This window comes from Manis pentadactyla, chromosome 6 (assembly GCF_030020395.1).
Source record: "Manis pentadactyla isolate mManPen7 chromosome 6, mManPen7.hap1, whole genome shotgun sequence".
Lineage (NCBI taxonomy): Eukaryota > Metazoa > Chordata > Mammalia > Pholidota > Manidae > Manis > Manis pentadactyla.
Genome location: NC_080024.1, coordinates 144,084,241 through 144,097,392, shown reverse-complemented (window position 1 = coordinate 144,097,392; position 13,152 = coordinate 144,084,241). Strand labels below are relative to the sequence as shown.

Genomic DNA, 13,152 nt, shown 5'->3' with positions numbered 1-13,152 from the left:
GTATGCAATGCAGAACTGTAGAGCAGGCGTCAGAAAGGATTTGCAATGCCACCCTGAGGTCATTTTCCCTAGGATCAGCCTATTTGCATTTTCTTTGCTTTTTACATTTTTGCAAACACAAATTGGACACAAATTCTACTTAAGTACCTGGGGTATAATTGGAAGATGCTTGAAAAAAATTAATAGATTAGGAATTTAAATTCCATGACTACATCTTCATTTTAAGGCAAACAAACTTAGCATCTTCTGTGATCAAAAAGTGTGCAAATAGCAAGCCTGGACACTCCCACCCAGAAGAGGTGAGGCCGGAAGAGTGGAGGAACAGGTGGTAGGCACTTTGTGGTGTGGTCTGTGGTGGATGCAATGCAGAGCCAGTCACTGACACTCAGAATGGGGGTGTGAGCACAGCTGAGGCTGTAGCCTAAGCCCTTCCCCATCCGCCGAAGGGCTCTTCTCACTGCCTTCTCTCAAGAGAACTGTTTTCAAGTTTCCCTTGATCTTAGCTGGTGAACAACCCTCAAGGAAGGGATTTTTTCCCCTCTCTTTACATTTGAAGAAGCTCCTCTCCTCCCAGCATATATTAGATAGAACCAATAAGGAATGCCTCTGGGTGGGAATGTATTTTTCCCACCTTTTTTTTTCCTGACCATGTTATAGAATTCTTTCTTTAGCTTGGTCACAAATTTTCATATTTAATAAATTCAATTAATGGGCTGGTGGTTTTAGAAATAAGTCCTGATGACCCATCAGTACGTCCTGGGATTTCTTTCTCATTTTATTTAGCTACTTAGTGATGTTAATACATGTGCAGTCCTCTGCCTTCAAGGGACCAGTCTTTCTGGGGATAATTTTCTTAAATCTATTGAATTTTCAGTGACTAATTAATCCTTTTCTCCTGTGGGTAAAATTGTAATATTTCCAGAATATCTCACCTGGCTTTAGTGCATCTGCATATCAACAGGCATTCCTCAGGGGTGGAGAAAAGTTTATCTCCATATCAGTGAGTAATTATCTGGGCAAGGAAGGGCTTAACTGAACCTGAGAGGTGAGGGGGAGAGCTGGTTTTGCTTCTACTGGATCAGGAAAGAGAAACGGCCCCAAACTGCAGTTTGTAAGCAATAACAAATTTTAGACTTTATTTCTCCTTTTGACTGATTTCGGTTTTAGAGGTATTTTGTCCCAGGATTTCCTCTCTCCAGAGTTACATCTCCCTACTCCCTTCTTAGTCTAAACTGAATCTCCTGATAGGCATCAAGTGGGATTCACTCTTCTGGTATTCAGCATGATTTGCTGCTTTGGGTTAAAATCTTCTTGGGCAAATTGCTTGAAACATAAGTCAAATCTTATTGTTGTTGGGCAGCTGCATCTGGGGAAGTCTCTCCCTGCACACTAGGTGAAACCTCAACCTGGATAGGGAAGGTTTCTTTACTCTGGATGAGAAAGAATTCTTGAACAGGTCAGAAAAACGTAAGTAAGAAAGGAATTCATTAAAGTGAGAGTAGCAGTGAATGGCAGCAGCCATGCAGGCAGTAGAGAGCAAGAAAGAACACAGGAAGGAAAGGGAAGCTCATTGAACTCCTATTGGTATAGCACAGATCCCTTGCTAACCCCTGAAGCCAGGGTCACCTGAGGTTCAGTGTCCACTTGGATCTGCCTGGTGTGGGAGATAAGCCCCTGCCACCTCAGGATTTGGGGGAATCACAGAGCACTGGATGGCATGTGTGGGTAACACTGCAATATTTCCAGAATCTCTCACCTGGCTTTAGTGCATCTCCATATCAATAGGTGTTTCCAAGGGGTGGAGAGAAGTAGTTCATTTCCATATCAATAGGTAATACATGGGCAAGTGAGGGCTGATCTGGACCAGAGAGGTTGGGTGGAGCTCTCCCCTTTCTGCAGCAGGGTAGAGAAAGACAAGGGATGGCTGCTTGTAAGAAATAGGTTTCTCTCACTTTTTTTCTCCTTTTGACTGATTTTGGTTTCAAAGGTATTTTGCCCTGGGATTTTCCCCCTGGAGTTACGGAGTTACATTATGTTCTGAGAATTTCCTAAAGGCAAAGAAAGGAGATTTTCAGGCAGGCTACTAAAAAGCATGATTGTACAGCTGCAGGCCTGTCCAGGTCACCAGGTGACAGGAACTTGCAAGACCAAATTAGAGCTCTCAGCAGCCCTTCCCTACTTATCTGAAGTAGAAAACAGAGAGAGAAGACTTGTGCTTAAATTCTAGAAAATAGAATGAAATAGCGAAGTAACAAAGATTCTTACCATTGGAAGAGCAGCAACAAAATGCAGTAAGTTGAGCAGTGAGAAGGTTTTATTTGAGGCAAAAAGTACACACTCAAAGAAAGGGGAGTGAGGGCAGCCTCAGAGGAGGAGCACGCAAAGGCTTAGGATTCTGCCTTTTAAGGCTTTCAAGAATGGGGCAAAAGGTAGAGGGGGGCAGCATAGGATTGACATGTAGTCTCATGATGTCACTCTCCAGTGAGGGACATTATGTCACCATTCACAGTCAGTCCTCTAGATATTCTGTAGGATAAACTTAAGACAAGGAATTTATTGATCCTGTTCTTCTGCAAGATAGTGATTACCCTCAAGCACTGGGAACATATCATTTAAGATGGCTTGCCCTGACCTTTAGATAGGTTGTTTGCTGATTACCAAAGAGTATGTCAGGAATCCTACCTCCTAACTTCCAGGTTTTTTTTTAATTTTAATTTAAATTTTTTAAATTAAGATATAATTGATAAAACAATCTTATGAATGTTTCATATGAGTAACAGCATGGCTTCAACATTCACCTATATTATCAAGCGCCCCCCACCAACCCCATTGCAATGACTGTCCATCAGCATAGTAAGATGCTACAGAGTCATTACTTGCCTTCTCTGTGCTATACTGCCTTCCCCGTGACCTACCTATATTGTATAACTCCCTGATTTTAAAAATGGAATCTTAGCCTTAAGATGGAGGCCATCCTGTTCTTACTATACTGTTTATATCTCAGCATTTTTAATCATAGGCAGGAAATATTAATCATGATGCTTGTCCCATGTCCCTGCCCTACCTCATTATTATAAGAAACTCCCAACACTGGCCAATTCCTTTGTAGTGGAGACAATTACACTGACAGATAAACTATTATACAGTTTAAAGAATGTTTAGCTGAAAGGGTTACAGACCCTATTTAGTCCAACCTTTTCATTCTACAGACGAGGAAACAAACTGAGATGCAGCATTGTAATAAATGAGACCAAAGTCAAATTGCATGGAAGGTTCAAAGATCTTACAACAATGTTAAGGTGCAGTTCAAACACATCTGAGTACCACTAGAAAGAATATAATCATGAATACAAGCTTTGTTTTGATCTTAATTTTAACCACATGTCCCACAGTCAGTTTGGGCCCTTAACTGGCGCTTGCCCACATTCCTGTTGAAGCACATAAACTATCAGGAAATTAAATTTTGCTTCATCCTTTGTCTGATAGAAATGGAATCTTTGAGCAAGGTGGTATTTGAAATGTATAGTTGAAATTTTTGCTATTTGCTGCTCATTTTATGAGGTGTTAAGCTGGTCATGGTGCTGTGCCTTAAAAAGCCATGTCCAGGGTACTGCCTGAATATGAGTGTGTGTGTAATAGCCTGAGTTCAGAGTAGGTGCAGAAAGGTTCAGAAAATCAACCTGTCAAGCCATTGACACATTTTGGGTTTTCCCCACAACTCATCAATAATAATATGCTTATTATTATTACACCATAAGAATCAGAAGTTCTAGATTTTTCATTATATCTAAGATCTTGCTTTATTTTAATTACAGTCTGAATTATTATAAACCTAGACTTTATAATAATTGTGAGTTTCCCCTTGTACATGTGACTTAACCAAACTGAATCCCAATTTTCTCTAAAGCAGAGGTTCAATTAAGGGCGATTTTGCTGCCCCCAAGGACATATGGAAGTGTTTGGAGATGTTTTGACGTTCATAACAACTGGGAGTCAGGGGTGTGTGCTACTGTCATTTAGTGGGTAGAGACCAGGGAGGCTGCTAAACACCTTACAGTGCCCAGGACAAGCCCCCACAACAGAGAATTATCTAGCTCAAAAGGCCAATGGTGCTAAGACTGATAAACCTTGCTCTAGAAAGAGGGATAATTCTAGTCTGCACACCAAAGATAAGTGCAATATGGTTAATATTCTTAGAATTTTTAGAGTAAGCGGCTAAATACACATTGAAGATTGTAGCTCAAAATACCATTTTTCAATGGAAACCAGAATATGCCAAAGTAAAAAGTGTATATTGAATGGATTTAACCGAAAGCTAGAGAAGACAACTAAATGTGAGTATAGGGCTGTAGTGAGCACTCAATAATTTTGCCACATACATACAGACAGACAGACATTGGAAACTCACATACATGCACACAGAAACCTACTTCATCAAGACTCAGGGCTAGTTATATTTTTAAGCTATGAGGTAAAGACCTTTGAACCATATTGGATTGACATATTTTGATAATCCTCATACTGGACCATGGTTCATCTAGGCCAAAATTGCATCTTCAGCAGGGAGATTTTATAAGTTAGTCTTTATTGTACAACAAACCGTCCCAACTCAATAGCTTTCATCAATAGACATTTGCTTTCGTGTTCTGAGGCCTGTACGTTGATTAAATGGCTGACCTGGGCTGGGCTGGGCTGGGTGGCTCTGCTTTAGGCTGTGGGTCTTGCTGGCCTGGCCTTAGCTCGGCACTTGGATCTGCCCCATGCGTGCTCTCTGACCCAGGTAGAAGGAGCAGCAGCCACTTGTGGGACGATCTTCCCGTGGTGATGGCAGGCATGCAAGTCAAGGAGCAAAAACATGATTGACTCAAAACCTGGACTCAAAAGTGGCAAGATATTCCACCTGCCAAAGCAAATCACAAGGCCTAGCCTGGTGTCAATGGGATGGAGGAATGTTCTCTGCCATCAGTGAGAGAAACTGCAAAGTCACGTGACAAAGAGTCTGGTATTAGGGGAAGAGGTGAGAAATATTATGCAGTCCGCAACAGGCATTATGGTAATTCCTCAGGACGTCATCCTAAAAGTCTCATGGGTCATTTTAAAGTAGCTCTGACACCTTGCAGATACCCTTATGTCTGGATCATCCATAAACGTATATAATTTTTTTTAAGTATACCTAACTTTCTTTCATTGTGAGATTAATAACAAACTTATGTTAAAATGTGTGGAATGTACCAAAATCTAGAATAAAGAAAAAAAAGTCCATCCAATAATGTTCTGATACACTTACTTTTAGCACTACATTGCTTTTGGATTAAAGAAGTCATTTTTGTCTACATTGGTAATTTGGACAAAAGTAAAATGCATAAAAATCTCAGTAAAAATTGAAATCCCACTGAAAGGAAAGGAGCGACACACAGCAGCAAGTCACCGGAGAATTCCGCTTTATTAGGGAAAGGTGCTGGGTTATATAGGAAGGGGCATGGGGTGATTGTGGTGTCACTTCTACGGGGCTGGTGGCTATTGGCTAGGTGCTGGGATTAGGGGGGCGAGGGGTGATTGGGCTTCAGGTGACGCCGGGGGAACCGAGGACCCGGAAGAGAAGCAGGAGGTTCGCCATCTTAGGGTGGGGGCCCTTCATTCCCCCCTTTCTCCTCTATGGGGTTGTGGACGTTGCTTTCTCTGACTGCTTCTGCTGAATGGGGGTGGAGAAGGGAGTGAGGGCTTGAGGACTGGGAGGAAAGGGTTGATAGGACTCCCCACAGTAAGGACGAGTAGATGTGGACTTCTTCCGGTTGGAAATCAATGAAGGTTCCCTGTAACCATAGGTCGAGGACTTGTTGATTCTAATGGTGCCAAGAGGATACGGGTGCCAGAAGCCAGGCGTCTGCGGCCATTGTTTCCAGGAACAGTTTTCAGCGGAGAGAGGGGTCCATCTCAGCGTGTGGTGAGGAGGTCACGTGAGGGTGAGGGATCTTCTGTGGCTAAAAGCTGGTAGTTCCTGAGTAAAAGCTGGTTGAAAGTTTGATTAGAGATTTTACCGACTTGGGATTTGATAAACTTTACTATACAAGGTAAGAAGAGACAGGCGAGAAGAATGATTATTATGGGGCCTGCAATGGGCCACAGCCAGGTGAGGAAGGGGTTTGTTAGTATTGAAGAGAATGGGTTGGAGGAGTAATACTGTGGGTACCGGGAGTTACCCATGTAGTGAATGGCGCAAGACCAGTAGGGACATCCCCGTAGGTGTCTGGCCATCGCCTGCAACAGGCTTGTTTTTGGTCATAGAGGAAGCAGAGGTAGGGAGAATAAAGGTAGCTGCTAGTGAACACTTCGGTGGAGGGAGGAAAGTGGAGGTATAAAGGCTCGGAGCAGCCTTTCAGAGGGCAGTCTGATGTGGCAATGAGGGCAGTAATTTTTGTTTGATGCTGTGTGTAAGTCTGTCTGACTTTGAATCGCCAGACAAAGGAGGCTGGGGTGGCGGGGAAGACAATAGGAATGAGGAGAAAAAGCGAGAGAGAGCGAGGGAGCAGTAAAGGAGGAAAAAGTCATGATTCGGGTATGGATGGCAAAGGGGGTGAACGGGATTTTGGAGGAAAGAGGACAGTAAGGTCAGGGGTCTGGAGGGAGGGAGAGTCTGTAAACTTTTGTAGGTTAAGAGATCCTTTAGGTGATGTGGGGCAGAATGGTAAGGGGCGCCCCGAATGTCAGTTTATGAGCTTCCTTCTGCAAGAGCTGCCCAGCGGCTAATGCCCGTAGGCAGGGGGCCCATCCCCGAACTGTGGGGTCTAACTGCTTGGAAAGATAAGCTACTGGGGCAAAGGATGGGCTATAATATTGGCCTAGGACTCCTAGAGCTTGGCTGGACCTCTCATGAATGTATAATGAGAAGGGCTTCGACAAATCAGGAAGATGGAGAGCTGGGGCTTCCACAAGGGCTTGACAGAGCTTAATGAAGGAGTGTCGGGGTGAGGAGGATAATGGTTCTTCAGGGGGGCCCTTGCTGAGGTTGTATAGGGGTCTTGCCAACAGGGAGAAGTTAGGGATCCACGCTCTAAAATACCCAGCCAGGCCTAGAAAGGAAAGGATTTCTGTCTTGGTTTTGGGAACGGGCAGGTCAGAGAGGAGCCGTTTTCTGTCTAAGGTAATGGACTTTTTTTGTTGAGATAGAAGAAATCTGAGTTAAGTGACAGAAGGGGAAGAGATTTGAGCTTTGACAGGGGATACCCGGTAACCTCTGGAAGCTAGAAGGTTAAGTAGGGAGGCAGTGTCAAGTTGAGACTGTTCCCACGAGGGACTGCAGAGTAGAAGATCGTCCATGTATTGTAATAAGGTGGACTCGGAAGCTTTGTGGCAAAACTGTCCAAGTGACTTGTTCAGAATGTCTTGTGCATGGGTCCGTCCAGGTAAAGGCGAAAAAATTTTGGGAGGAGGGGTCCAGAGGGATAGAAAAAAATGAATCCTTGAGATCTAGGACTGAGAAGTGGGAGGCTGAGGCAGGGATCTGCGATAAAAGGGTGTATGGATTTGGGACTAAGGGATGGATAGGGACGATGGCCATGTTGATGAGGCGAAGGTCTTGGATGAGGTGGAAAGATCTGTTGGTTTTTTTAACAGCTAATATGGGGGTATTAAACAGGGAGTGAGTGGGTCTGAGGTAATTTTTGTTTAAAAGATCTTGAATGATGGGTTGGAGGCCTATGAGGGCTGAAGTGGTTAGGGGGTATTGGGCCTGACAGATATACTGAGAGGGGTCACGTAACTTGATAGAGGCAGGAGGACATAGAGCCACGGAGGGGCTTGTAATGTCCCAAACTTTGGGATTTACAGGGTGTATGAGGGCGGAACTGGAGCTTTCATTGGGTAGAGGGGGGTCGTCGGCTATGAGGGCCATCAGAAACGGAGTACTGGGGGCTGTGGGAGTGGATATAGTTATGGAAACATGGAGGAGAGAAAGGATATCTCGTCCTAGTAAGGGGATGGGACACTGGGGCATAACCAGGAAGGAGTGGGAGAAAGGTATGGGATTGGATTGTGCATAAAAGGGGGGGGTTTTAATGGGAAAATCTGTTTACCTCCTACCCCGACTATAGGAGTAATGGCAGGCGTGGTAGGGCCCCGGTATTCCCGCAAGACTGAGAAGGTGGCTCTTGTATCTAGGAGGAAGGAGACGGGGCGACCGTCTACTATTGAAGTAACCCTGGGCTCCTGTTTGGTGATGGAAGTGGTCGGGCGAGAAGCCCCTGGGCCCCGTCAATCTTCTGCCAGCCCCACTACGGCGGGCTTAGGATGGGGGTTGTTCGTCCAGCCTCCCCTTCGGGTGGCTGGGCAGTCAGACCCCCAGTGGCCCTTTTTGTGGCATCTGGGGCATGGGGTGGTAGGAGATCTGGGGGAGGGGCACACCCTTGACCAATGTCCCTCTTTTCCGCACTTGAAACAAGCTCTTGGGGGGGCTTGTTTGTAGAGGGGCGCCCCAGTTGTGGTTTTATCAGCTGGGCCAACATTTGGAAATTGGCCTGATCAGCCTTTTGTTTACGGCGTTCCTTCTCCTCCTCCCGGTTATGGAAGACTTTAAAGGCCACTGTTAGGATCTCAGTCTGTGGGGTAGCGGGGCCCTGTTCTAACTTTTTGAGTTTAGCTTTAATGTCGGGGTAGCTTTGAGCCAGGAAGTATGTCATAAGGACGTGTCTCCCGTCAGGCGTTTCTGGGTCCAGGCTGGTAACTGTAATAGGGCTTGAGGGAGTCTGTCTAAGAACTCGGAGGGAGCTTTTGAAAATTGACTATTTACGAGCTGCTTTTTTCAGACCTGCTATTAAGCAGCAGGCAAACATATCTTAAGAGCGGAGACTCACAGTGGTGTTATAATCTCAGTGTGGGTCTTGTTCGGGGACAGCGGTGGGGCCAGGGGGATAGGTGGGGTCAGTCCTGTGGGTTTAGGTGGCGTGCGTTTGGGCGAAGTCCCAAACTCGTCTACGCTCTTCAGGAAGGAGGGTATTGGCCAGGAGCACGAAAATGTCATGATGTGTGAGGCTGTATGACTGGAGGGTCCATTGAAACTCCCTGATATATGTCGTGGGATCAGTGGAAAAGGAACCTAGGTGTTTCTCAAGTTGGGCTAAATCTCCTAAGGAGAAAGGGACGTGAACGCGCACGATGCCTTCGGATCCTGCTACTTCTCGGAGGGGGGCGATAATTTTGGGAGGCCCTTGGGACCGAGTCTGAGGGGGACTGAAGGGTTCTGGCTCAGTCTGTGGGGGAGAAACAGGTGATGGGGGCAAAGACAGAGGAGGCTCTTGGAACTTAGTTAGAGGGGAGCTGAAAGGCTCAGGCTTGATCTGCAGGGGGGTGAGGTGGGGGAGGAGATGGTGGTGGAGGAAGGGGGAGGGGCTGTTGTAGGAGAGGAGGGGGAGGGGAGTGGGCGGGAGGCTTCTGCGGGGGAGACGGCTTGCAGGCTAGGAGAACTTGGGGGGAGGCGGGGGAGGAGGCAGAAAGCTTCGGTATAGGGAATCTCCTTCCAGTTTTTCAGGCGCTGGCAGTAGTTAAAGAGATCGCGAGTGATGTTAGGATCAAGAGCTCCCCCTGCGGGCCATTGGTTGTGATTGTCTAGGGGGCATGTCGGCCAATCTTGGGAGCAGTATTTACGGAGAAGGTTTGGTTTTATATCAGGCGTCAGGGAGAGGGTGGCTAGATGCTTGAGCAGGCATTCAAGAGGTGAACTTCCAGGGAGGGATGAGGAGGCTCCCATGGCTAAAGGACAGAGAAGGAGACAAACAGGGGAAGACGAACGGAGACCCTCGGACTGGGAACAGACGGCAAGGAGACAAAGGGCGTCCCCGATGATCCTTGGGGGTCTGCGGAAACTCGTATATGAGTCGGTTTCTTAGGAAGTGTGGGTCGTCACCCCGACTCCTCTAAGAAGGCAGAGTGCCGGAGTCCGAGGAACCTAGTACTAGGAGTTTTCGGCGGAAGGAATTTTCGGCGGAAGGAACAGAAGGAGGAGGTGGGGGGGAAGGGAGCGTTCTCATCCGCAAAGGAGTCACCTCGTTTATGGCTGTTGGAGGGGGGCCTGAGCGTCCGCCGCAGCCGTGAAGGCCGGAGGCGGGGAGAGTTCCCCCCTTGTCCCCGAGCGTCAGGGCCTTGCCGGACGATCACGGTCAATGGCACTGCGATAGCTCGGGGAAGAGCGGCCCACCTGGGGGAAAACTTACCCAAAGGCCAGAGAGGAGTGGTGAGTGTGAGGAGCCAGCGCCGGAAAAAGAGGACGAGGGCAAGCTGCTGCTGGTGTCGGGGGGAAGACGGGGCCCAGTTGGGGTGTCCCGTCTCCCGGGTTTTGGCACCAATGAAAGGAAAGGAGCGACACACAGCAGCGATTCACCGGAGAATTCTGCTTTATTGGGGAAAGGTGCTGGGTTATATAGGAAGGGGCATGGGGTGATTGAGGTGTCACTTCCACGGGGCTGGTGGCTATTGGCTAGGTGCTGGGATTAGGGGGGCAAGGGGTGATTGGGGTTCAGATGGCGCCGGCGGAAATTGAGGACCTGGAAGAGAAGCAGGAATTTTGCCATCTTATGGGTGGGGGCCCTTCACCCACTACACAACAATTGTCTCTGTTAACATTTTGCTATGCACAGATTTTGTTTTATTTACTGGTATCAAATTATATAGGAATTTTTCATCCTGATTTTTCTCACCGAAGTATATATGAAGTCTTTCCCATGTCTTAAAGTATGACTTGCAAACAAAGTGTTAAAAGCAGTCAAATATTCCAGCACAGCTCCTCTATCCAATAGCTTACTGAAACTATTTTTATCTTCATCTGTCAATCCTCTTTGGATAGTGCTTTCTGCACCATTTATGAAGTATATTCTTTAAAAAATAAAGATAAAAGAAGTATATCCCAGATACTGATCAAATTCTGGTTTTATAATTTTCTCTAGTAGACATAGTGATTAAAACATCTCAGTTATTTCTAGAAAAGCTAACCAGAATAGGAGCCAAAATTCACTGGTGCCCATAAAGGTCACAATAATTCTTTAAAGTTTATTCCTGGCTTATTTATTATCCTGGAACTAATAGTAACACATGTTTTCCTGGTGATATTATCTAGTGATTTTCTTCTAAGGACTGACAGTATGATAAATACTCCATGTTGTGGTTATATAACTAAAAAGAGAAACATATTAAGTCTTTAAATCACAGAATTTTGATAGTTACAATGTTGATTGCTTTTTGTTGTAAGATTTTGTGTGTAGCCCTCTGGTGGACTACTTAAGGTGTGACAATACTTATACATTGGTAAGGCTTCAAGTGTCCACAGATTCAAATGGTTTAAGGATTAAGTTCGGAATGTTTAGCCTAATTATTCCTTTAGATACTACAAATTGACATCAAACAGTTAACAGCAATGTACAAACCAGGGTATTAGTTTCTAGGGCTGCCTCAACAGTACCACCAACTGGTGGCTTAAAACAACAGAAATTTGTGGTCTCAGTTCTGGGGGCCATAAGTCCAAAATCAAGGTATTGGCAGGTCCATGTTCCCTCTGTAGGGGAGAATCCTCCTTGCCTCTTCTAGCTTCTGGCATTTTCCAACAACTCTTGGCACATATCACTACAGTTTCCACTCCATCATATGTCCTGGAAGCATCTCTCCTTGCATGTCTTTTCTCCCCTTTATAAGGGCACCAGTCATATTGGATTGAGGGTCCTCTACTATGCCTTCATCATAACCAACTACTTCTGCATCAACCCTATTTCCAAATAGGGTCACATTCTGAGGTACTGAGGATAGGACTCAACGTGTCTTTTTGAAGGGCACAATTCACCCCATAACAGGAAATGGAAAGTTAAAAGCGCTGAGTAATTAAAATGCCCCATATGAGCATTTGTTCCTATTGCTTAGCTGGAAACAGTGAATAAATAATAAAAGCATGTTTCTGCAATTGTGGGATGGCTTTAATTAATAGAATAATGGAAAGTTCCCCTTTGGTCACTTACCAACACACATTCTGTTTAAATTCCAAACTTCAAGAGTAACATGAACATTCTAAAAGCATAGCATCTCTATGTATGATGGCCACAACATTAGTAAGGGAAACTCCCAGGTTATCTACTGATTTCTGGGAAGTTGCCAGATTTCTCTGAATTCAAGATGACTAATATGACCCAGCATAATAGCACTGTGTGATATAGGACCACATGGCTGGAAAGGACAAATTTTCCTAGCTCCTCCTATAATCCATGATTTGGCTAATTGAGTCCATCTCAGTTGCAGATGAGCCAAAGAAAAAGAAGATATTTCCCAGAATAAGCCTTGATTAGAAAAGTCTGCCCCAATATATTCCAGCTGTAGGCCAACTGGCAATATCTTGTATCACCAAAGAGAACATTGCAATGTGGATTTCCACATATTTGCTCTTCTCATCGTTCTTGATTAGTAATTACTGGCCACTCGGATCTTTCAAAAGCACTTATTTAAGCCCCAGAGCTCATTGATTAACTGATGGTCACGTAATAAATTAATTACACATACACAATGTCTGTAGCCAAATGGTGTATGCTTTATTCAACCAGCTATGCTTACAGAATAACCATGGTGGTAGGAGGAATTTGTAGTACATAAAATAAGTGCACTGGTGGAATGACTTATAAAATACTAGAACAGGTTCTACAAAGATAATTTAAAAAGTTAAGCTAGTATTTCTTCACACTTGAACTGAGAAAGGAGAGCAGAATGACATTTCGTGTTGATGATAAACCTCTCAGTAGAATTGAAAGAATTATCTAGATGTCATTTAATTAATTGCCCCAGTCCATGAGGTAGGCACATCATCTTATTGGAAGGAAAATCTGAGACAGGTAACTAAGAGACTTTCTAATGATCCTAAATGTTGGATAAAATTAGGTGCTCACTTATGAATTTTAGAGTCACTAAGTGCACACTCACAGAAATGTATATAGTATGTTTACTGAGCACATTTTATTTGCCCAGTACTCTGTCCTGCATAGGACTTCCATGTATTGTCTAACCTCACAGTCACCTTACATAGTGGCAATTGCCACCATCTCCATTTTAAAGATGAGGAAACTGGGGACTGGAAAGCCTAAGTACCTGGGCTATGGCCCCAAGCTAGTGAGGCCCAGCATGGATATGAAC

At 45.0% G+C, this 13,152-nt stretch overlaps 1 long non-coding RNA gene across 2 annotated transcripts in view; it reads right to left on the bottom strand.

The window, feature by feature from the left end:
• The window catches only part of LOC118907766 (uncharacterized), a 58,088-nt gene that overhangs the window by 32,829 nt on the left and 12,107 nt on the right, over nucleotides 1–13,152 (bottom strand). The window contains exon 3 of one of the 2 annotated variants that reach the window (XR_008998368.1): nucleotides 5,478–6,009. The exons of the other annotated variant lie outside the window; for it this stretch is intronic. This is a non-coding gene — a long non-coding RNA (uncharacterized LOC118907766). Of the gene's footprint in view, nucleotides 1–5,477; nucleotides 6,010–13,152 lie in introns of those variants that run through there. 2 annotated transcript variants of the gene reach the window in all.